This window comes from Mauremys reevesii, linkage group 14 (genome assembly GCF_016161935.1).
Source record: "Mauremys reevesii isolate NIE-2019 linkage group 14, ASM1616193v1, whole genome shotgun sequence".
NCBI classification, from domain to species: domain Eukaryota; kingdom Metazoa; phylum Chordata; order Testudines; family Geoemydidae; genus Mauremys; species Mauremys reevesii.
Window position 1 is genome coordinate 20,418,681 of NC_052636.1, and position 24,087 is coordinate 20,442,767.

At 47.5% G+C, this 24,087-nt stretch overlaps 2 non-coding genes and 1 pseudogene across 2 annotated transcripts; 1 reads left to right on the plus strand and 2 right to left on the minus strand.

The window, feature by feature from the left end:
* LOC120381541 overlaps positions 1–24,087 on the minus strand; it is a 682,838-nt pseudogene that overhangs the window by 298,224 nt on the left and 360,527 nt on the right.
* On the plus strand, positions 2,575–2,647 carry TRNAV-CAC. Its single transcript has one exon. It is a non-coding gene; the product is annotated as a tRNA-Val (tRNA).
* On the minus strand, positions 6,986–7,057 carry TRNAG-UCC. Its single transcript has one exon. It is a non-coding gene; the product is annotated as a tRNA-Gly (tRNA).

A 24,087-nucleotide genomic window follows, 5' to 3' on the forward strand; every position in this document is an offset into this window, starting at 1 on the left:
AAACTAGGTGAAAGAGCAACAAAATGGCAGATGAAATTCAATGTTGATCAATGCAAAGTGATGCACAATGGCAAACATAATCCCAACTACACATATAAAACGATGGGATGTAAAATAGCTGTTCCAACTCAAGTGAGAGATCTTGGAGTCACTGTGGATAGTTCTCTGCAAACATCCACTCAATGTGCAGTGGCAGGCAAAAAGCGAACAGAATGTTGGGAATCATTAAGAAAGGGATAGAGAATAAGAGAGGAAATCTTATTGCCACTGTATAAATCCATGGTGCACCCATATCTTGAATACGCGTGCAGATATGGTCGCTCCATCTTAAAAAAGATGTATTGGAATTGGAAAAGGTTCAGAAATGGGTATGGAGTTTCTGCTATATGAGGAGAGAATAATAAGACTGGGACTTTTCAGCTTGGAGAAAAGATGACTAAGGGGAAATATGCTAGAGGTCTATAAAATCATGACTGGTGTGGGGAAAGTAAATAAGGAGTGTTACTTATTCCTTCTCATCACACAAGAACTAGGGGTCACCAAATGAAATTAATAGGCAGATCGTTTAAAACAAACAAAAGGAAGTATTTTTTCACACAACACACAGTCAACCTGCGGAACTCCTTGCCAGAGGAGGTTGTGAAGGCCAAGACTATAACAGGGTTCCAAAAAAGAGCTAAATCGATTCATGGAGGACATGCTCTGAGCCAGGATGGGCAGGGATGGTGTCCCTAGTCTCTGTTTGCCAGGAGCTGGGAATAGGTGACAGGGGATGGGTCACTTGGTGATTCCCTGTTCTGTTCATTCCCTCTGGGGCACCTGGCTTTGGCCGCTATGGGAAGACAGGATACTGGGCTAGATGGACCCAGTCTGACCGTTCGTACGTCCTTATGTCCTTATGCTCCTTTCATACAGATGCCTGGGATTCTGCCTCACAAGGTGTCCCTGAGGTCTCAGCCAAAATGCCCAGACAGGCAAACACTCTGGGCTCCTGAAGCCTCTGCCCCCCACCTAGTGCCCTATGGCTCATCCCTGACCCTTGCTGCTGCTCCTTGCTATAGACTGTGAAAGGAGCGGAGGCAGCGCAGGAGCCTTCTGGGGACGCAGATCTGAGGCTTTGGGAGAGACACATTGTCTGAGACATCAGAGCTCTGCAAACCCTGCAGCCACCCCCTCAATCTGGGGCCTGTTCCAGCCCTGAGTCTGGGCTACCGCGATACCTCCCCCAGAGCAGGGCGCCCACAGATAACAGCCTGGAAATAGGCGTCTGACACTAACTCCTGTTCTCCCTGGCAGGGCCTCCCCTAGACCAAGTGCCTCTCCCAGGCAAGACGTGTCTTCGCTGCCCCCCCCCCATATGTTAAAATTTTGAATATCTTATTTTTCATTGCATTTGTAGCTCAGCTCATGATTTTGATGCACAATTTCGATGCATGATTTTCTCTGTCATATAAGATGATAAATTTGCAGGCTAGGTTCTGTAAACCTGTATTTATTCATGCCATATATAAGCAAATAGAACAAATGCATTTTCTTTAAGCATATAGAAACTTTTTAATTTTGACAGTAACTGAAATGTACTAACATCTAGAATGGAACTGTCACTAGCACAGGGTGGGCGGTATTAAATAGTGTTACAGTAGGAGACAGCGTTAGGATGTTAACCCCAGGCCTTTAGTTGAAAGGTCGCTTCTCTCACCTTTCCCCCATGAACTGAAGCGCAACATTACAGAGATCCAAAGATTGGCCAATGGCATTTTAAGTGCTAAAATAGCAAGCGATGTCAGTCTCTCATTGGCCATCAGCGACTGAAGATGTGGTTTAATGAGCCGGAGCTTCAAGGCGAGGGTGGCTCTGTCCACTGCCTTCCGTTGCGCTGCTGGGCCCCAAGTCCCTGGTGGCCAATATGTGACGCTGGGAGAAGAGAGTGGGGTGGCAAGTGGCGGCAGGACTTTTGCCACCAGGGTCTAGCTGCCCAACTTCCTCCTGGTACTGCTGGCCCCCCGTCGCCTTCAGGTAACCCAGGAACTAAGGCAGGAATAGGGCGGGGAAGCAAGTAAAGCCGAGCAAGGAAGGAAAAGTGAATCTTGTCTTCATGGGCCGCTCGCAATGACGTCCTTTTTCTGTGCCACAGCTGACAAAAACATCCCAGACAGAAAAGCAGGAGGCCAAAAAGAAACTGAGCACTGCTGAAGTAGTTCAGTTGGGAGCGTGCTAGACTAACAGGCTCTTCTGTCCTCCTTTGTGCACGGGTAGGATGTTTTCTGAAGGTGCAGCAGTGCCTTTAACTGCCATGAGTCCCTCATTTCAGGCTATGCAGCTGGAAAAGGCAGCATGGGCTTCTGCACCGAGTTGGCCCACCTGACCTTTCATTCTTCTCTTGCTCTTTGTCAGCAAGGGGAAGAAAAAGAAGCTCTCCGTCAAGCTGGAGTCACAAGGGCGACGTAAGGACGACTTCCTGAGTGCCTGCTCCAGTCCTCTGCTCTGCCAGCTGACCTATTGAAGGGCTGCCACCACTTTCTCTAGGTTTGTCCATCGGTCTGTCCGAGGATGAGCAACAGCTAAGTAGATGGAGTTTCTGTAGTGTAGTGGTTATCACATTTGCCTCACACGCAAAAGGTCCCTGGTTCAAAACCAGGCAGAAACATGCTGGCTTCCTTTTGCCAGATCCCCTTGCTGTTCAGGAAGACGCTCCTCCTTCTCCTATTGGCCTGTCCCTGGGATAACTCCAAACCCTGCATGACAGAGGGTGCTGACAGCAGTGGAGAAAGCACCTTGGCATCAGGCTGGAGAACCTAGAGGAGTGCGGCGTGTCACCTTTTGGAGGCTTGTGGCTTGGCCTCCTCTGCCCTGGGAGGTTGGCCGGTGGAGGCCGGCTCTTCCTGCTGGCCTCCTCTGCGTGACTTGCCAAAGGAGGAAGTGAGGCAGGAATGGGGCAAAAGAGGAAAGTCGAGCTGAGGAAGGCAGGGCAGAAGCTAAGCACGTCATTGCGGCTAAGTGGGGTTAGTAGAGCGTCACCATTCGTTCTGCAAAGCCGGGAGGTGCGGTTGGCTGCTGGGAGGCAGAATCCTGTGCCTGCCTCTTGGCTTCCCAGGGTGGCTCCTTGCAGCCCAGGAGAAGCGGGGTTCTGGGGAAGGAAATGCAGCAATCGCGAGGCTGAGTGGGCTCCTTTCTGGCCGAGATGGTGGGTCTGGGAGTTGCCTGTAAGCCATAAGTGGACTTGGTGCAGTGAAAACCGCTGCTCCATTCTGGCTGACCTGGGGGAGCCATTAATGACTTGGGAGTGGGGGCAGGGTGCTGGCTGTGAGCAAATGGGATCCAGGAAGCCCCAGCCTGCCCCTCCAGGGGCCCAGTCTTCTTCTTCTCTCCTGCCAGGGGGAGCCTGCCCAGCATGCGCTGCAGCTTGAGCATTAAGCCTTCCTGTGGCATAACCGAACTACGGCCTAGTGTAATAAGATGTAAAGTTTAGATTGTGAATTTAGCTTTAATTTTCATGGTAACTTACTTTGATCTTTTATGCCTACCACTTATAATCCTTAAAACTCCATCTTTCCGTAGTTAATAAATCTGTTTTATGAAACTGGAGTATTTTGCTTGAAGTTCTTGGGAAATCTCAGCTCCATTACAGGGCTGGTTCATGTACTATTCACAGTGAGGGAGGGGTGGACCCTGCGTAATAAACTCACTATTGTGTCCTACAGGAGGCCTGTGATATGCAGGGGGTCAGATTAGATGCTCTAATGGTCTCTTCTGGCCATAAAGTCGACTCATTTCTGAAAAACTGAGTGTAGCATTGGGAGCAGCGTCTGATGTTTCCCTGTCTAGCCGGCTTGCTGCCTAGAACGAACGCTCCTTGAGTGGGGTGATCCACAGGGAGTAGCTCAAACCTCCAAAGTGCCTGGCCAGGGGCAGGACATTGGCACAGCAAGGGAGGGTGTGGCAGTGACATCACAAAGGTCTTTTGCAGGACCTCAGCCTATTGGTCCAAGGCGGTGGGGAGGTGGTGACCTCACAGAGAGATGCTGACATCAGCCAGGCAGGACAGGGGCGAGGGGCCAGGGAAACCTCAGAGACCCCTTTGGCTTTGCTTCAGCAAGTCTCCTTCTCCAGGTCTCTCTTTGAGGACTGAGAGAGTATTCGGGTTCACGGACGTGAGCGCCAGGAGGAACCTCTTTCGAGTTTTCTCCTTCCCTTTTAGTGATTTTACTAGAAAACAGCCGTCCCTGTTTAGAAGGTAAGAGCCTCCTGGAGGTTTGAAACCTGTTCAGTCTGGTCCATCTGGTGACAGTTGAATTCTAGGCATGGAAAACACGAGCTTAAGGAGGCAGAATTTTATTCTGCACCTGGGATTTTGTCCCTTAGAATCACTGGGGACATAAGGGTTTGTCCTTTTTGTTTCACCTCTTGCTCCATCCACTGTCTGATCCCTCTTTTCTCTTCATCTCTTGCTTCCTTTGTCCTTTCTCCTGTTCCCCTCCCAACACCAGGTTTTTTTCTCCTGCTGATAACAGCTCACATTAACTGATCACTCTTGTTATAGTGTGTGTGGCAACACCCATTTTTTCACGTTCTCTGTGTGTATATATATCTTCCTACTGTATTTTTAACTGCATGCATCCGATGAAGTGGGTTTTAGCCCACAAAAGCTTATGCTCAAATACATTTGTTAGTCTCTAAGGTGCCATATGTTCTCCTTGTTTTTTTTGCAGATAAATTAATGGAGGTTAAGTCCATTAATGGATATTAGCCAGGATGGGTAAGGAATGGTATCCCTAGCCTCTGTTCATCAGAGGATGAAGATGGATGGCAGGAGAGAGATCACTTGATCATTACCGGTTAGGTTCACTCCCTCTGGGGCACCTGGCATTGGCCACTGTTGGCAGACAGGATATGGGGTTGGATGGACCTTTGGTCTGACCCAGTATGGCCATTCTTATGTTCTTATGAAGGGAGGGGCACAGCCTTGTGATGGAGTTTCTGTAGTGTAGTGGTTATCACATTTGTCTAACACCCAAAAGGTCCCTGGTTCAAAGTCAGGCACAAACATGATGGCTTCATTTTCTCAGCTTCTAGTGGCCTGTCCCTGCTGTTGTAGGAACAGCAGTGATTTCTATGCTCCAAAGGTCTGTTATCCGTCCCCCTCTCCCCTCACTTTTGTCTCCTCTCCCTCTCTGAATGCCTGTGAAGTGGCTTTTCCCCACCCCTCCCTCCTGCAATGCTTGTGGGATGAATGGGCTGGTTGAAGATCAGAAGAGCTTCCAGGTAGACAAGGTGTCTGGGACTCTCATTAGGCAGCACTCACACACCCAGAGCAGGGACACTGCATGGACACTGGCTGAGGTGGAGTGTGACCCACCGGATGCAGCCAAGTCATCTCCAGTCGCAGGCCATGAGGAGCAGGTCCTTAAGGGGAAGGGGCCCTGTGCTCAGGAGTCACTCACAAGCTTGTACCTCCAGTGAATGCCCTTCACCCCGACCGCCTGGCCAGTGGTTCGCTGTGTTACATTCCATCGCGCCTCGGGAAGACTTACCTTCATCGCACCGTCCATCGCGGCGCTGGGGGACACTTACCTTGCAAAATCCTGACATCTCCAGTGCCGAGCCAGTCCTGGGAGCGTGAGTATGGGAGTGTGAGTGTGACCCCGCCTTCTTTTGAGCTTAGCTATCAATATAACAAATGTGCTGCTTTCTACCAAAGTCTGGGGGGTCATTAGTCCTCCCTACACTTAGTAGCTGGCCCAATTTTGGGTAACACCAGCGATAACCCCTACCCCTGCAGGACAGAGGGTGGTGAAATGAACTGAGAAAAAGCCTTGGCCTCAGCAGGGGAAAACTAGAGGATCTGTGCGAGTCACCTTTTGGAGCCTTGTGGCTTGGCCTCCTCTGCCCTGGGAGGTTGGCTGGTGGAGGCCGGCTCTTCCTGCTGGCCTCCTCTGCGTGACTTGCCAAAGGAGGAAGTGAGGCGGGAATGGGGGAAAAGAGGAAAGTCGAGCTGAGGAAGGCAGGGCAGAAGCTAAGCGCCTCAGTGCGGCTCAGTGGGGTTAGTAGAGCGTCACCATTCGTTCTGAAAAGCCTGGGGAGGTGCGGTTTGGCTGCTGGGAGGCAGAATCCTGTGCCTGCCTCTTGGCTTCCCAGGGGTGGCTACTTGGATCCCAGGAGAGGAAGGATGGTTCTGGTGAAAGGACGACAAGCAAAGCTCTGGGAGGAGATTTGGGTGTGGGGTGCGGGCTCTGTGCTGGGGGAGGGGGTTCGGGTGCAGGAGGGGTGGTGCTTAGCCCGGGCACTGCAGCTCCCAAAGTGACCGGTACACACAACCCTCCAGCAGCAGCTCCTAGGTGGGCAGGGCCAGGGGGTCTCCATGCGCCACTGCCTGCAGGCGCTGACCCCTGAGCTCCCATTGGCTGCAGTTCCTGGCCAATGGGAGCTGCAGAGTTGGTACTCAGGGTGGGGCAGCACATAGAGACACTCCCCCCGCCCCAGGGGATGCTGGGACATGCCAGCCACTTCTGGGAGCGGCACGGAGGGACGGAGGTAGAGTGGGCAGGGAGCCACCTTAGTGCTGCTGGCACATCTCTGCACACCCGTTGTGGGGGGAGGGGAGCAGAGGGCCTCCATGTGCTGCCTGGGGTAGGGGCAGAGCACGGAGCTGCCTCCCCTCCCTGGTCTATTCCAGGAGTGGGTGGGTGGGGTCTTTTGGCCTGCCAGGTGCAGCAGGTCAGACAAGATGATCACACTGCTCCCTTCTGACCTTAAAGGTTCTGAGTCTAACAGGGAGAGGGAAGTAAAGGATTTTTTTTAAATATAAACCAAACATCATAATACCTGGATGACTCCAACTGCTCATTTTACAGTATTGCCCCTTTCTTTGTCCCCTGTGTGTTTAATGATCTGGTAGGAGGTGGGACATTGATTCTCTTATTCCCTTGATAAAGCGGTACAGTGACTGAAACTTAACCAATTCCCAGGAGAGGAAACATCACATCCCTGCATTGGCTGGGAATTGAACCCAGGTCAACTGCTTGGAAAGCAGCTATGCTCACCACTATACCACCAAGGCAGCTGGTGAAAGTCCCTGATTTTTCACACTTGGTGTCTGGTCACCCTACTGCTCAGTGTGAGGCGAATGTCTCTGTGTTCTCTGCCGTTTATGGTGGGGAGTTTCCCCACTGATAACATTTCTTGCTGGGTCGGGGAGGGGAGAGAGAAGAGGGGTTTGCTCTGTTTCATTCCTCTCCATTTTCTGTTCCTTCCCGTCCCTTCCAGGGTCCTCCCTTATAATACAAAATAATAATAATTGGAGATATACCAATCTCCTAGAACTGGAAGGGACCTTGAAAGGTCATTGAGTCCAGCCCCCTGCCTTCACTAGCAGGACCAATTTTTGCTCTAGGTGGCCCCCTCAAGGATTGAGCTCACAATCCTGGGTTTAGGAAGCCAATGTTCAAACCACTGAGCTATCCCTCCCCCTTTCCATTTCAGACTGTGCAGTGACACCCTCCCAGCACCCAGGACTTTGGAGCCTCTGCAGCAGCACGATCCCATGAGATCCTCAGTGACCAAGTGTCTTTTCCAACTTCTAGGAGACCCCAGCTTGAGACTAAAGGAAGCTCTCCTCCTTCCTGAGGATCCTCTCTCCCTTCCTGGAGATCAAGATCATGAAGCCTCTGCCTTGCCTCCTGGGTCTGAATTAATGTCCCATTTCCCACTATCTGCTCAAAAGAAACAAGTTTCTAACCCAGGTGAGCAGAGTTAATTCAGTTCTCAGCTGGAATCCTTCACCCACATTCCTTAGGAGATACAGACTCTCTGTGACACAAACTGACTGGGGTTCATCTCTGCAGGTCCCCAATGGGGAAGGAAAGACACTGAGGGGAAAGGAAGATAGGCAGAAGGAGTCAAATTTGGGCAGTCCCCAGAGCCAGTTGATTGAGTGGCCCTGGAGTCAGCCACTGTGGCCACTGCAGAAGTCACAGAGGTTGCAGGAAGTCACAGAATCCATCACTTCCACCACCTCCATGACAGACACGGAGACAAACCCCTCCCTGCTGTGACTGCGGTTCCTGGAAGGAAAGAGAAGAACAAGAAAGTGAAAAGAGAAAGAAAAAGAGAGATTCCCTGTCACCTCTCTCCCTGCTGCCTCCCCCCTTGTATTCTGTAACCTCATTTCACTGGTTTCCCTGTGCTGGTGCCATGGGGGTGTGTCATAGGTCTTCTCCCCCACTTGGAGCTGTTGGGTTCCAAGATGGGGACCTGCATGGACTCCTCTAAACTAAAATCCTAGTTTAGATCTGGTTCTCGCTGCCACCAGTTAAGTTTAAAGTGGGTAACACACTGCCTGTCCCCCAAACTTCCCCTGGGGAACCCAGATTCAAACCCCTTGAATCTCACCAGAGAGAAACAGCCAGTTCCCCTCCCCCACTTCCCTCTCTCCAGCCTGCTCCAGAGAGATTACACCCCGAGTCAAATCCTTGACTCAACACAAAGAGGGACTCACCTCTCCCTCCCCTTCCCTAGTCCTGGAAAGAGATACCTTGATTCAAACTCCTTGAATCAAACAAAGAGGGATTCACTTTTCCCCCTCCCCTTCCCCTGAAAATCCAAACAAGGGAAGAAATCAATCAAGTTCTAAAAAGAAAAGATTTTATTAAAGAAAGAAAAAAAAGTACACTCTCTCTGTATTACCAGGATGCAAAAATACAGGGTCTAACTTATAAAAACTGGAGCGACTTCCCCTCCCTCCTTCTCAGAATAATCCAAGTAACAGCAACAGAACTAAAGATATTTCTCCAGCAAACACACAATTGCAAATATAGAAAGCAACTCAAAAGACTAATCCGCCTTTTTAACTAATACTCACTATACTGGGTAGTAGGAAATAGTCCAGGAGAACTTGGAGACATGTCTGGCCTCTCTTAGATCCAAAGAGAGCACACAACTCAAACAAAGAACACAGACAAAGCCTTCCCTCCACAGAGATTTGAAACTATCCTGTCCCTTGATTGGTCCTCTGGTCAGGTGTTCCTCAGGTTACTGAGCTTGTTAACCCTTTACAGGTAAAAGAGACTTTAACCCTTAACTATCTGTTTATGACAGGGTGACACTAGAGTTCTGGGGATTTGGGGGACTCTTCATTTCTCAACATTTCACACAAAATTTGTCTTTGGGCTGAAATTTCTCCTGTTAGGCCTCTCAGTCAGAGCTGTACCCCACCCTGTTTGCGCGGGGGGGGGGAGGGGGAGAGGGGAGATGTAAATTGCAGAGTAGGCAGAGAAGTCGCCCATAAAGGGTCATATTGATCTGGTGACTGGTTCTGACCGGGGTCACACGTCCTCTGACACAGGCTCATCACAGGTGTTCAGAGAGACAGGTAGTTGCGGGTTTTCCAGTGTCAAGTCTGAACTTTGATTCTAACAATGTGCGATGAAATATCAAGGGGATCTCCACATACCTGATCTCTTCCCCCTCCCCTTTTTTTGTATTAATTTTTATTTTGACGTGTTTGGCTTAACCGTGATCGTCTATTTCCCCACCTGTATTGCAATTTGGGGGTTATGTTTATTGTGCCTCCCTTTTGTTCATGTCATTATAATTGTAACAGCAAAGGAACCTGCAGGAGCAAAAACTGACTCAAAACTTCATTTCCCCATCATGCCGGAACATCCTACAAACAGCTCACGCAGCTGGAATCATAACACGCAAGGCCAGGGGATGGGAGATGCAGGTTTCCAAGTGTTCTGTCTTTCCCAGATGACACATTCCAGCCCCTTGTGTGCCTCCATCCTGTACGACCTGCTGGACTTCGACACATTTATTGTCTCATTCTATAGATAATGTGATTGTAACACAATGTGACTGAAATGAAACCACTTCCAGATGAGGAAACAACAGAAGAGAAAAGCCATTATTGCACTGGCTTGGAATCAAACCCAGATCAACTGCTTGGAAAGCACCTACGCACACCACTATACCACCAATGCATCTGGCAGGAGTAGCTTTCCTGCAGGCTCTGTGCTGGTAAAGGGGATGACACATGACCACAGAGTTAGTGAGCAGGGTGGATGGGCTGGAAGCTGCCTGACCCCGGGAGCAGAGTTACCATCCCAGAGTGACTGAAAGGGGGCAAAGGTGAAAACAGATCTCACTGGGAGCTGGCCCCACACCTGCCCTGCCCCTAGGAGAGGGGAACTGAAGCTCAACTTCAATCACAGAAAAATCTTCCCTGAGAAGGAAGGGGACAGCTTGTTTTAAAGACCAGTTTTGTGTTTGTTCCTGCTACATACGGAGGGGCTGGGTAGTGCTGATTCCAGCCCCCAGACTCTGGGAGGATAAGGAACAAATTCAGGCTGCCAGTGATCTGCAGGAGGGAGAATATCTTTTGACAGTGACGGATGCCTCGTCCTAAAGGCCTTTGTCTGCCCCCTTCCAGTGACTGTTTGGCACAGGAATGCAGCCCCCCACTCCTGGGTCTCTCCTGGGGAAATAATGTTTCTGTGCAAAACACCAAAGCTTTTAACAGAAAGGAAGAAAAGGAAATAGCCACATGATGGGACTAGCACATAAGGAATGAAGCACAAGATCCTTCTCCCCTGTGCATTGACTTTTAACCTTGTTTGTGGTGGTGCTGTATCCATGTTGGTCCCAGGGGTCCTCTGGGGCGCCGGGCATTGGCCACTTTCGGGAGAGTGGGCTAGATGAACTGGTCTGACTCAGTGTGGCTGTTCTTATGTTCTAACTGCTGGTTATGGAGGAGACGACCTTCCAGGCTACACAGAACTGAAGAAGGGTGCTGGGTTAGCTCCACAGCTTGTCTCTTTCACCAACAGAGGTTGGTCCTCTGCAAGCTCTTACCCTCACCCGCCTTGTCTCTCCTGGACTCTGAAAAGTGTTTTCTCTCCACTCCCCTTTGAAAGAAGTTAAGTTTTCCCTTTGGGCAACTATCAGGCTGAAGCAATTGTATTGATTGTGACACTAGAATAGAAGATTTATTATAAATAAATGAGTCTAGACCTGAGGTTCTGGTTTTCACATTGGTTTTTCTAACTCAGTTCCCAGTTCTCTTCTAGAAAGGCCTCCAGGACGCCTGCCCAGCCCAGCAAAAGTGGCAAGGAGAAAGCCCACACTGCTGCTCTTTCAGGTAGTTGAAGGCAGCTATCAAACCCCCCTCACTCACTCAGTCCCCAGTCTGTGGCAGTGCATAGGATTCTTCCATCCTAAGTGCAGGACTCTGCATTTCTCCTTGTTGAACCTCCTCAGATTTCTTTTGGCCCAATCCTCCAATTTGTCTAGGTCACTCTGGACCCAAACCCTGTCCTCCAGCGCTTGGATTCTTTACATGCTTTCACAGAGCAAAGAGCACATGTTCCATGATTTCATAGGGCAGAGTTTTATGCTATCGGGAGCTTTCCCTGTGTGAATTTGACAGGTGGGTCAACACAGAGACACAGTGTGACCCTTCTGAGGGTGCTGAGGGCTGTGAGTCTCCTTGTTGGCACCTGCCACAAGGAAGAGGGAGTTTTGCATTTGGCAGCTGGATGTTAGTGACCAAACGCACCAGCCTGCTGGAAATCAAGGACCCTCCTCTGAGCTACAGCAGCCACCTTAACCCTTGAGTTCCTTCAATGTGTCCCCCTCTGGGGTCCAGCCCAGATCACCAGATACTCGGTGAAATCCCAGATCCTCTCTTCCCCAAGTATCCCAGGTTACTAGTTTCACTGAGGACCATTGCTACTGTATCTCACACAGCACCTGAGTACAGTTATCGAACAAGCAAAAAATTTATTTCACAATGGATAGAGATTTAAACAAAAACATGAGTGATGGAAACCAACTGTTACCACTAAACAAAGGCAGAAAATGATAGAATAGAAAGGCCAGAACAAAAAACAGAGAGAGGAACAATAAGATACTAAAAGGACAATGGTTGGAACTCTCCCTTTCTCTCAGTTTTTGGATTGATGGGTACTAGAGCTGTAGCAACAGTTGAGGAACCAGGGTAAATTAAATCTAATTAACTTTTCAAGATTAGCCATCATTTCCTGTATGACTAAAAAAAACACAAAAACAAGACAACTTTCAGTTTTCCAAAATAATTCACATTATCACACAGTCTCTTACTCTTTAACCAATAACTTCACCTATAATTTCATTTTAATTGGTAACAACAACATATTCAAAGCTCACAAATTCTTTTCATATATGTTAGGGCTTGGCTACACTTGAGAGTTGCACCGCTGGGAGTTACAGTGCTGGTTGTGCAGCTGTGTAGGAACAGCGCTGGTGTGTGGCCACACTCACAGCTACCAGCGCTGCAGTGTGGCCACATTTGCAGCACTGTTGGGAGTGATGGATTATGGGCAGCTATCCCAGCATTCAAGTGCCAGCAACCTGCTTTTCAAAAGAGGGGGGTGGGGTGTAGTGTGACAGGGAGCCGGGGAGGGAGAGAGAGAGAGACAGTGTGTGGATTTTTTGAGCCGACACTGTGTATTAGCTCCCTGCCCTGAAAATCAGAAAATTTTCCAAACCCCTTACTCTGCAAACAGACTGCAGACCAGATAAGAAGCACGGACTTCCCCCCCCCCCCCCGTTTCTCTCATCAAACACTCAACCCCTGTGAATGAGGTAGGCAGGGGGTTCTCTCATTTGATTGTTCACAGTCACTTACAGATTGATCACAGGAAACAGGAGCTGTGTTTGTTTAGATAAGAAGCTCCCGAGTTCACAACAAAACAAAGAGAGGCTGCATAACAAAACAAAAGAGAGTAATTTACTTTAAAGCATTCTGGGATATCTCCTAATACCCTGGAGGCCAACAACAGCGCTGGTGTGTGTCCACACTTGATGAGCAGCGCTGGATCACCAGCGTTGCACTCGTTATACTCCAAGCAGACCAGGTGTTCAGCCAGCGCTGCAGCCAGGGAGTTGCAGCACTGGATGTGCCTTGCAGGTGTGGACAGTTACTAATTGCAGCACTGGAAAGCCTCCACCAGCACTGCAACTCACAAGTATAGCAAGCCCTTAGTTTGCTTTTAATCCCCATTGCCAATAACTGAACCCTTGTTCTTATTGTGGTTTGTCCCAACGTCGGTCCCAACCACTTCTGTGAGTTCATATATCTCAGGATCTTCAGCCACGTGTGTTGGTAGAAGGGGTCTTCTATGTCGGAATGTTTGCATTATGGAGAAAAATACCTCTCTTTTCACACTTTTTAATCTTTCAAAGTAGGAGGAGGTAGAGAAGTAATGTAAATGCATAAAAACAAGAGAAACCTCTCTGGTCTACACTAAAGACATTTATCAGGATAACTATATTGCTTAGGGTGTGAAAATCCACACAGCTGAGCAATGTAGTTACACAGCCCTAACCCCCTGTGTAGATAGTGCTACATGAGCGGGAGAACTTCTCCTGCCAACATAGCCACCGCCGCTTGCAGGGGCTGGACTAATCAAGTCCGATGGGAGAAATCTCTCTCATTGGCTTACAGCATCTGTTATAGCAGTGCTACAGCAGCGCAGCTACATTGGTGCAGCTGTGCCAACATCAGCTTAATTGTGTAGCCACAGCGTCAGACACAAAACCATAGAATCAGGACTCAACATGTGTGTATCTGGAAGTCTGAAATTGGAGGCTGGCAAATGCGTTGCCTCATTGGTTACCATCATTTCTACAGCCTGAAAGTCCTTGTTACCCAATCAGGCAGCCAGTTTGGGATCCACAGGGAAGGACTGTCCTATGAAGCACTCTCTTTGCATCCAAACAGTGAAGGATGACTGTTCTCAATCTAACTCTGGCATACTTTGGAAGTGTAATCAGTGACACTGAACTAGGAAGTGGAGTTGTACAAACAATTTTCCTTGGGTCACCATAGCTTCCTTTACTGGGGTGGAAACCAAGAACTGAGTGTGGAATCTTTCAACCTCAGCTCTTTCCAAATCCTTGGTTTTGGATAGGGTAGATTTACACTTCTCTGAAGAAGAATACTTTACAAAACCACTTAAAATCTCAGCAGTGTTAATGAGGAATGGCTTCCTGAAACATGCCCAGCTTTTCTTTAATTCAGTGGCACAGGTTCAGGGAAGGGACTGGATACAGGCCTGGATCAGAATCTTCGTTAGTTACCAGAGCCGGAGATTCTATTCAAACATGGCTATTTTGTTGACGCTATTACATTTTCAACACTGGTTTCATTTTATACACATCTTTAGCACCTACAAAGGATAAATTCAACCAAAAACTTCACTTCTATTTCCTCAACATCTGTGTCATGAAGGGCTGCATTTCCCATACCATAGGATTAGCTAGAGAGATCTTCTGTAGGGCCTGGGTTACAAATGGTCTGGGAACCAGACACACGGGCATTTTGCCTAGTTCAAAACCACTTACCATGGAATTCTCTTCCCAGATCATTAAGGCAATATTGTCTCCAAACAACTGAAATACACTGTGATCAGATGCACTTCCTTCAGTTAGTTGGGGTTCTGCTGTTGTTCACCATTTCTGAGTGGAGATTTTAAATCACTGCTATTTCTTTGTGAGCCTGTCCAGTAAATTAGAGAGTTCTCTCCTGTTGATAGAACTGCACTTCAACTTTCTCCATGTCATCATGGAGGGATGGGGAAAAAGCAAAGCTGAAATCATAATTGAGGAGTTTAGCAAAGGGTCATTGTCTTAAATTCTTCAATAAATCTGAGCTACATCCTATCAAGCAGAACTAATATCCAATTGGGTGACCAAACAGCCTTCAGGAAAGATAGAAACCCACATCACAGAGAGACAATACATGACAAAGAAAGTGTCAAGTGAAATTCCAGAGCAGGTTACATCTGATTATTCAGAATTGGGACAAGAGAGTCTCCCATCACATTCTCCTCTGATCCATTCAAACCTGCTTCCCTCATCCCTGTCTCAATAGTCAGTTATGTTATTTACAAATGTTTTAGTATCCTAGCATGCCCATAATGAGGGAAAAACAGCCCTCTTGCTAGAAGTGGATTTACAATAGATGGAACCTGGAATTTAAACTCTAAATGATCACACTGTATTTGGGATCCATTTGAATTCCCCTCCCAGGTCTTTGACACTTTCATCTCCAGTCATAGCAACTCTGATATAGGATTAAAGAAGTCAAAACATCATCTGCAAGCACAGACAACGGAGAATGCTTCATCACATGACACTTTGAGAAGTGGATGGATAGAATGTGACGAAGATAAACTCTACCTGGCTCAGGCAAAAGGTAACAGTTCTGCAGTGAAGGGAAGGAGGGAATCTTTGAGTCACCCCATCTCCTTCTAGTGTCACAGAAGCTGTAATTATACTTTTTTCCTGCTCCTGTCCTCTTCATTTACATATAATTTGAAAAATTCCCAACATAACTGCTCTTCAGCACAACCCAGAGCAACGTGAGAACAACTGGCAAGGATACAATCTGTATCACTGGTGATTCTAACAATAACTTTGCAATAGGAGGAATGGTATAAACGTGATGCTCCCTGGTTCCTCATAGGAAGGGCACACTCCAGTTACTTGTGGGACAATAGAAAGGACAAATAGGTCCATCTCAAAAGAGGGCGAACTGCAAAAGGCAAAAATGGGCCACTCATCTGGACAAGCTGAGGGATAATGGTGCTGCAAACAGTTCAAAGAGCTTTAAAAGTTACTATGTGGGAATCAGGAAAAGTATTAAAAAACAAAGTATTGATAGCCCTAGAGATTTTTACAATGTTGATCTCTCTTGCAGAGTCTCTGATGGCTAACATGGACTGAGTGCCAAGAGAAGGTTTTCCCACACTCACTGCATTCATAGGGCCTCTCCCCCGTGTGAATTCTTTGATGGCTAATAAGGTGCGAGCTGCGATTGAAGGTTTTCCAGCACTCACTGCATTCGTAGGGTCTTTCCCCTCTGTGGATTGTTTGATGACGAATAAGGTGCGAGCTGCGACTGAAGGTTTTACAACACTCAAGGCATTCATAGGGTCTTTCCCCTGTGTGGATTCTCTGATGAACAGAAAGGGCTGATATTTGAGTGAAGCTTTTCCCACACTCACGGCATTCGTAGGGTCTTTCCCCTGTGTGGATCCTCTGATGTTTAGAAAGGGCTGAGCTGTCAGTGAAGCTTTTCCGCACTCACTGCATTCATAGGGCCTCTCATCTGTGTGGATTCTCTGATGAACAGAAAGGGCTGATCTTTGAGTGAAGCTTTTCCCACACACTCTGCATTCATAGGGCCTTTCCCCCGTGTGGATTCTCTGATGAACAGAAAGGGGTGATCTTTGAGTGAAGCTTTTCCCACACTCTCTGCACTCATAGGGCCTCTCATCTGTGTGGATTCTCTGATGAACAGAAAGGGCTGATCTTTGTGGGAAGCTTTTCCCACAGTCACTGCATTCGTAGGACCTGTCCCCTGTGTGGATTCTCTGATGTCTAGAAAGGTGTGAGCTGTTAGTGAAGGTTTTCCCACACTCACGGCATTCATAGGGCCTCTCCCCCGTGTGGATTCTCTGATGTTGAGAAAGGGCTGAACTCTTAGTGAAGCATTTTCCACACTCACAGCATTTATACGGCCTCTCCCCCGTGTGAATTCTTTGATGGCTAATAAGGTTTGAGCTGCGATTGAAGGTTTTCCCGCACTCACTGCATTCGTAGGGTCTTTCCCCTCTGTGGATTGTTTGATGACTAATAAGGTGCGAACTGCGATTGAAGGTTTTCCCACACTCAGGGCATTTGTAGGGCCTCTCCCCTGTGTGGATTCTCAGATGAACAGAAAGGCTTGATCTGTGAATGAAGTTTTGCCCACACTCAGTGCATGTATTTTTTCTCTTTCGCCTAAGGATTTCCTGTTGTGTTGTGGTTTCCATGAGGACCTTCTGAGTTCCCCAACAGGAAATAAATTTACCCAATTTCTCCTGGCTGGTTTCCTTGCTCTCTTTCTGGTCTGTGCTGAATCTCCCAGGAGTTTCCCTGCTCAGGACTCCTGGACACATTCCTTTTCGATCTTTGTGATAATGCTCCGTGTTTATCCACTTGCTCAACATTTTTCTGCTGAGAATTGCGCTCCTCTTTCTCACGGACCATTGCATCATCTGCTGTGACAGAGACAGACACCTCAAACAGGGATGGAACAGGAAAGACCAAACCAAAACAAGTGCTGGAGGGAGGTCAAATAAAAATCAGGAGCTGAACTCCCCCAAACTCTTCCCACAAACAATCCAGGAAGTGTAGGGGACAATTTCCTGGTGCAACTGCTGGAGGAACCAACTAGGGGAAAAGCTCTTCTTGACCTGCTGCTCACAAACAGGGAAGAAATAGTAGAGGAAGCAATAGTGGATGGGAACCTGGGAGACAGTGACCATGAGGTGGTCGAGTTCAGGATCCTGACACAAGGAAGAAAAGAGAGCAGTAGAACAGAGACCCTGGACTTCAGAAAACCAGACTTCGACTCCCTCAGGGAACTGATGGGCAAGGTCCCCTGGGAGAATAACATGACGGGAAAAGGAGTCGAGGAAAGCTGGCTGTATTTTAAAGAATCCTTATTGAGGTTGCAGGAACAAACCATCCCGATGTGTAGGAAGAAAAGTAAATATGGCAGGCGACCAGCTTGGCTTAACAGTGAAATCCTTGCTCGTCTTAAACACAAAAAAACAGCTTACAAGAAGTGGAAGAGTGGACAAATAACCAGGGAGGAGTATAAAAGTATTGCTCAGGCATGCAGGAGTGAAATTAGGAAGGCCAAATCACACTTGGAGTTGCAGCTAGCCGGAGATGTTAGGAGTAACAAGAAGGGTTTCTTCAGGTATGTTAGCAACAAGAAGAAAGTCAAGGAAAGTGTGGGGCCTTGCTGAATGAGGGAGGGAACCTAGAGACAGAGGATGTGGAGAAAGCTAGTGTACTCAATGCTTTTTTTGCCTCTGTCTTCACAGACAAGGTCAGTTCCCAGACAGCTGTACTCTGCAGCACGGTATGGGGAGGAGGTGACCAGCTCTCTGTAGAGAAAGAAGTAGTTCGGGACTATTTAGAAAAGCTGGATGAGCACAAGTCCATGGGGCCGGATGCACTGCATCCGAGGGTGCTAAAGGAGTTGGCTGATGAGACTGCAGAGCCATTGGCCATTATCTTTGAAAAATCATGGTGATCGGGGGAGGTCCCGGATGACTGGAAAAAAGCTAATGCAGTGCCCATCTTTAAAAAAGGGAAGAAGGACGATCCAGGGAACTACAGGCCAGTCAGTCTCACCTCAGTCCCTGGAAAAATCATGGAACCAATTCTGAACCACTTAAAGGAGGGGAAAGTGATCAGGAACAGTCAGCATGGATTCACCAAGGGCAAGTCATGCCTGACTAACCTAATTGCCTTCTATGATGAGATAACTGGCTCCGTGGATGAGGAGAAAGCAGTGGATGTGCTATTTCTGGACTTTAGCAAAGCGTTTGATACAGTCTCCCACAGCATTCTTGCCAGCAAGTTAAAGAAGTATGGGCTGGATGAATGGACAGTAAGGTAGATAGAAAACTGGCTAGAAGGTCGGGCTCAACGGGTAGTGATCAATGGTTCCATGTCTAGTTGGCAGCCAGTATCAAGTGGAGTGCCCCAAGGGTCGGTGCTGGGGCCGGTTTTGTTCAATATCTTCATTAACGATCTGGAGGATGGTGTGGACTGCACCCTCAGCAAGTTTGCAGATGACACTAAACTGGGAGGAGTGGTTGATACACTGGAGGGTAGGGATAGGATACAGAGGGACCTAGACAAATTAGACGACTGGGCCAAAAGAAACATGATGAGGTTCAACAAGGACAAGTGCAGAGTCCTGCACTTAGGACGGAAGAATCCCATGCACTGCTACAGACTAGGGACCAAATGGCTGGGCAGCAGTTCTGCAGAAAAGGACCTAGGGGTTACGGTGGACGAAAAACTGAATATGAGTCAACAGTGTGCCCTTGTTGCCAAGAAGGCTAATGGCATTTTGGGTTGTATAAGTAGGGGCATTTCCAGCAGATCGAGGGATGTGATCATTCCCCTCTATTCAGCACTGGTGAGGCCTCATTTGGAGTACTGTGTCCAGTTTTGGGCCCCACACTACAAGAAGGATGTGGATAAATTGGAGAGAGTCCAGCGGAGGACAACAAAAATGATTAGGGGGCTGGAGCACATGACTTATGAGGAGAGGCTGAGGAACTGGGATTGTTTAGCCTGCAGAAGAGAAGAATGAGGGGGCATTTGATAGCTGCTTTCAACTACCTGAAAGGGGTTCCAAAGAGGATGGATCTAGAGTGTTCTCAGTGGTAGAAGATGACAGAACAAGGAGTAGTGGTCTCAAGTTGCAGTGGGAGAGGTTTAGGTTGGACATTAGAAAAAACTTTTTCACTAGTAGGGTGGTGAAGAACTGGAATGAGTTACCTAGGGAGGTGGTGGAATCTCCTTCCTTAGATGTTTTCAAGGTCAGGCTTGACAAAGCCCTGGCTGGGATGATTTAGTTGGGTTTGGTCCTGCTTTGAGCAGGGGTTGGACTAGACACCTCCTGAGGTCCCTTCCAACCCTGAGATTCTATGATTCTATGATTCTAAATAAGAGAGAAGGAGGGGATCAATTCAGCCTTCACATCCCATCCAAATACGCAGGGGGAAGGGAGGAAGCTACTGCCTGGTGTCTGCTAGGATCTATAGGAAGCCATGAGCTATATTTACCCTGAGGATACGACCCCTGCTAGGGACAATAATGAACTGAGACACCTCCCAAGGGCTTTGTAGGGCATCCCAGATGTTTCCTTCAGGCAGTTACAGATTCTGAGGTGGTTTAATGTTTCCTCACCTGTGCGGGAGCTCTCAGGATCTCTCTTTCCTCTGAACCCTGGAGGTCTGGGACCCATGGCTCTTCCCTTGTTCCAGCTGGGAGATCACATCAGGCTGGGTAACAGAAAACCCTGCTCAGATGAAAGAAAACAAAGGAATTCAGTTGATTTCATAAGACTTTGTCATAAAAAACATTCTATTAATTTAACTTCAGTGCTTAGTGTGACCTGGTGGGCCAGAGGCAGGTCTCACTGAAAATGCCAAGATCAGGGCAGGCTGAAAAAGGGATCACCCACTTGGGTTATCGAGAAGCTGAAAAAAGAAATCACACGGCCCCCTTTATTGCATCCCAGTTCTCTGACTCCTAATGAGCACTTAGGTCCAGTACAGTGAGAGGTTATTTCAAAACTCTGCTGACATAAACAAAATGATCTTCTGACCCCAAAGGTCAGCCACGTTACCAGGTCAGCATAGGTTTGGATCTTACCCAAAATACCACACAGCCAGCCAATCCTTAGCATCTAAACTAAAGGTTTAAACAAAAGAAAGAAAGTTAAATGGGAAAGCAGTCAGATACATTCCAAAATGGATATATCAGGTTCTTAGCAGTATTGGTGAGTTGCCGGTGTGAAAATCTGCCTGGAACACATCCACAGCTTGGATGGGTCATTCAGTCCTTTGTTCCAGGGTTCAGTTTGTAGAGAAGTTGCTCCAGAGCCAGGAAAGGGGATTGAAGACAAAATGGAGATGATGCAGCTGCCCTTTATATTTCTTTTGCTATGTGGCTTGAACTTCCTGTGTCCCAAACACAAGATTCACAGCATGTGGCATGGAAAAGCCTTGGAGTTCTCATTACACAGGCATACCCCGGCATGTCTTGCTGACTCAATAGGTGTATCCCCTTGGTCCTTTCCATGGGCTCATTGTACAGCTGATGACCCTCAATGGGCCATCAAACAGGCTAGGCAGTGTTGATGCCAATATGTCTGGGGGTGTCACCCAGAAACACTGCGCAAGTCTGGAAATACAGATATACCCTACATATCTATAACTCACAATACAAAGGTGATACAAACATAGAAACAAAATGATCATACTTGGAAAATCATAACATTTCCCCTGACACCTTACATGGCATATCTAGCATGATTCATTGCAATTTGATAATATTATATTATTTTATTATTAATATCAAAGTGTCTCACAATTCCATACAGTGTCACACTTGGTAAACCAGTGAATTTCCAGGACTAGTTCCCCAGGTCCTTGAAGATGCTGAACACTATGCTTATGAGGGATTGAAATACCCACATATCTACTGGGAACACACACACAGACACTGTCAGTCTATACCCCTATGTTCACTCTTCTAGAAAATTATGATCAATTTTGTACACAGTATGGCTTGTGAGGTATCATTTGAAAATGCATAATCTACTGAATATTATCCTCCTGTTAAAATGTGTAGTAACACTGTATGTAAAGTTATGAGATTTTACAGTATGAGATTACGGAAAAAGTTACAATTCTGGGGAACACCCACAGACCAGTTCCTCGGAAACAGCAAGGCAAACAGCTGGTCGAACAGCCATTCTCCTGCAGGGGGAAGGTGTGAAGAAGACATTTACAGTCCATCACAGGGACCTCTTGAAGCTGTTGTGGAAAACAACCACACGATTGATTTTGAATCAGCTCAGCCTGAGGCTCTTTTCTTGGTTAAAAGTGCACAGGGGGCGACAGCTATTGGAATACTGTCCCCCTGAGCTAAAAACCACACAAGGCTTTTAAAGCTTAAAACCACAATCAATGGCACATACGTTGCACGTTAATTTCCTTATTTGGAATATATTGCAAAATATGATGCAGGTCAAAAGCAAGCTGAACAATCAGTTTTCCATATTCGGCCTTTCCTGTTCTTGTTATTCCTAGTCTAGTTTGTGGTTTGACTTTTCTAACACTTCCACTGTGGTTACGTTTCACAAGCTCAGTTACTGCAAATCAGTGTGTTTGGGGACTTTCCACTTCACCTCCTTAGGCCCCTTATGCACACAAAGCCATTGTTCCCCAATTTGGGGGATTTTCCATTCCACTTTGCCTTTCTATGCCCTTTACACAGAGCAGCAAGCTCAGCTAATACTTCAGGCCTGCTAGCTTGACCAAAGCTCCAAAGCTCTTTCTGTACTTTCCCTCCCAATTCTCATATCTCCGACAGACAGCCTGGCACCATGACTCAGCTGAGAACTGAAGTTGTTTCTAGTACAAAGGACTGAGTTATAAAAGAGGTGAGGAAAATGCTTCAGACTCTCTCTCTCCCCTTTCCCTCTGCTCGTGACAACTCCTGAAGAGCTGAACGTGGGAGGCAGGGGTGGGTTAGGTCGAGTCCTGGCTGAAAGGAAAACCAGCCTGTCTCAGCACATGGCGAGAGAAACATTTGCCTTGTTTCAGCTTGTTAACTTAGACATTAGTTTGTGTTTTATCTTGCATTTCTTTTGTAAAAAATTCTGAGCTTTATGCCTCATTATCTGTATCTTAAAATTTTTTTTGATTGTTAACTATCTTGTTTTATTCTTTATCTAACCAGTGTGTTTGTATTAAAGTGTGTTGGAAACTCCATCTGGGATAACAAGGCTGGCACATGTCATTTTCCACTGATGAAATGACAGACTTCATATGAGCTTGCGTTGTTCAGGAGTGTGCTGGACAGGGAAAGATGCACATTTCTGGGAGAAGTCTGGGAGCAGAGAATTTTCTGGGGTTCTCCTGTGCTGCACTGTAACTTGTGAGTCACTGATTTGCAGGTATCAGAGGGGTAGCCATGTTAGTCTGGTTCTGTAAAAGCAGCAAAGAATCCTGTGGCACCTTATAGACTAACAGACGTTTTGCAGCATGAGCTTTCGTGGGTGAATACCCACTTCGTCGGATGCAAGAGTGGAAATTTCCAGGAGCAGATATATATAAGCAAGCAAGAAGCAAGCTAGAGATAACGAGGTTAGATCAATCAGGGAGGATGAGGCCCTGTTCTAGCAGTTGAGGTGTGAAAACCAAGGGAGGAGAAACTGGTTCTGTAATTGGCAAGCCATTCACAGTCTTTGTTTAGCCCTAAACTGATGGTGTCAAATTTGCAAATGAACTGGAGCTCAGCAGTTTCTCTTTGAAGTCTGGTCCTAAAGTTTTTTTGCTGGAGGATGGCCACCTTCAGATCTGCTATTGTGTGGCCAGGGAGGTTGAAGTGTTCTCCTACAGGTTTTTGTATATTGCCATTCCTAATGTCCGATTTGTGTCCATTTATCCTTTTCCTTAGAGACTGTCCAGTTTGGCCGATGTACATAGCAGAGGGGCATTGCTGGCATATGATGGCGTATATTACATTGGTGGACGTGCAGGTGAATGAACCGGTGATGGTGTGGCTGATCTGGTTAGGTCCTGTGATGGTGTTGCTGGTGTAGATATGTGGGCAGAGTTGGCATCGAGGTTTGTCGCATGGATTGGTTCCTGAGTTAGTTACTCTGGTGCGGTGTGCAGTTATTGGTGAGAATATGCTTCAGGTTGGCAGGTTGTCTGTGGGCGAGGACTGGCCTGCCACCCAAGGCCTGTGAAAGTGTGGGATCATTGTCCAGGATGGGTTGTAGATCCCTGATGATGCGTTGGAGGGGCTTTAGCTGGGGACCCTATGTGATGGCCAGTGGAGTCCTGTTGGTTTCTTTCTTGGGTTTATCTTGCAGTAGGAGGCTTCTGGGTACACGTCTGGCTCTGTTGATCTGTTTCCTTATTTCCTCATGCGGGTACTGTAGTCTTGAGAATGCTTGGTGGAGATTTTCTAGGTGCTGGTCTCTGTCTGCGGGGTTAGAGCAGATACGGTTGTGCCTCAGTGCTTGGCTGTAGACAATGGATCTTGTGATGTGTCCGGGATGGAAGCTGGAGGCATGAAGGTAGGCATAGCGGACGGTAGGTTTTCGGTATAGGGTGGTGTTAATGTGACCATCACTTATTTGCACCGTGGTGTCTAGGAAGTGGACCTCCCGTGCAGATTGGTCCAGGCTGAGGTTGATGGAGGGGTGGAAGCTGTTGAAATCGTGGTGGAATTTTTCCAGAGTCTCCTTCCCATGGGTCCAGATGAAGAAGATGTCATCAATGTAGCGTAGGTAGAGAAGGGGTGAGAGTGGACGGGAGCTGAGGAAGCGTTGTTCCAGGTCGGCCATAAAAATACTGGCATATTGTGGGGTCATGCGGGTGCCCATAGCGGTGCCACTGATCTGGAGATATATGTTGTCATCAAATTTGAAATAGTTGTGTGTGAGGATAAAGG